The sequence below is a fragment of the Chrysochloris asiatica genome, unplaced genomic scaffold, assembly GCF_000296735.1.
Source record: "Chrysochloris asiatica unplaced genomic scaffold, ChrAsi1.0 scaffold00421, whole genome shotgun sequence".
NCBI lineage: Eukaryota > Metazoa > Chordata > Mammalia > Afrosoricida > Chrysochloridae > Chrysochloris > Chrysochloris asiatica.
The window spans coordinates 303354-304874 of record NW_006408939.1 but is presented as its reverse complement, the minus strand read 5'-3'; positions in this window follow the sequence as shown (position 1 = coordinate 304874).

Genomic DNA, 1521 nt, shown 5'->3' with positions numbered 1-1521 from the left:
ATGGCACCTGACAACAACAACAACAACTGCATATTTGGTAGATTTGCCAGTGAATCCATCTTGGACAAGACTTTTATGTTGTTATTGGGAAAGTTTTAATAACCTGATCAATTTCTTCTTTTGTGATGGTTTTGTTATTGAGTGCCATCCAGTAGGTTCTGATCCACACATAACAACCCTGCATGGGTTTTCTGAGGACTGATTTGTGAGTTTTGAATCACCGACCTTGCAGTTCAAAACCGACCTTGTAACCCAATGTTTATCTTATAATGCCGTAGAAAACTTATACAGAGTCACTAGGCATCTGAACTGACTCAGTTACATAGAACCACTGCCATGCGCAACAAAATGAAATATTGCCTCATTCTGTGCCATCCTCAATCCTTGTTATGCTTAAGCCCATTGTTATTGCTACTGTGTCTATCCATCTCATTGGGGCTTTTCCTCTTTTTTGTTTATGCCATTCTCCAGGAACTGATCCCTCCTGATAACATATCTTAAGTATGGAGACAAAACCTAGTCATCCTGGCTTCTTAGGAATATTCGGGCTGTCCTTTTCCAAAACAAATTTGTTTATTTTTCTGACAGTTCACAATGTTTTAAGTATTCTTCACAAATACCATAATTGAGATGCCGTGACTTGTCTCTGGTGTTTCTTAATCATTGTCCAACTTTCACATTCATATGATGTGATTGAAAATAACTTAGCTTGGGTCAAGGGCATCTTACTTTTCAAAATGACATCTTCGCTCTTTAACACTTTAAAGTAGTCTATTGCAGAAGCTGTCCCTAATTATTTGATTTCTTGACTGCTGCTTTCATAAGCCTTGATTGTGGAGCCAAGCAAAATAAAATCCCTATCAACTTCAATCTTATCTCCAATTATCATCATAATATTTGTTGGTCCAGTTGTAAGGATTTTCATTTTATTTACATTGAGGTACAATCCATACTGAAGGCTGTAGTCTTTGATTTTCATCAATATTTCAAGTCCTCTTCACTTCTCCTAAGCAAGATTGTATCATATGCATATCACAGTTATTAGTGGCTTTTCCTCCAAACATGATGCCACATTATTCTTCTTGTAATCTAGTTTTTCAGATTATTTGCACTTCATACAGATAGAACTAGTATGGTGAAAGAATAAAATCCTGGCACACATTCTTCTTGACTTTATATCACTCAGTATCTCCTTGTTCTGTTCGAATGACTTTCTCTTGGTCTATGTAAAGATACCCCACGAACATCCTTAATTGCTCTTTAATATCCATTTTTTTTCAATGTAATCCATAGTTTGTTATGATCCTCTCAGTAGAAAACATGTGCATAGTCAATATAAGCCTATTTTGGCTCATTAAAGCCTAGGATATGGATATTTATAAATTCCATTTCATTTTTGTTAACTTCCAATTTTCCTAGAGTCATACTTCGAACATTCCATTTTCTGCTATTAATGGATGATTGCAGCTGTTTCTCTTTATTTTGTGTTGTGCCCTATCAGCAAATAAAGTTTTGCTCTAT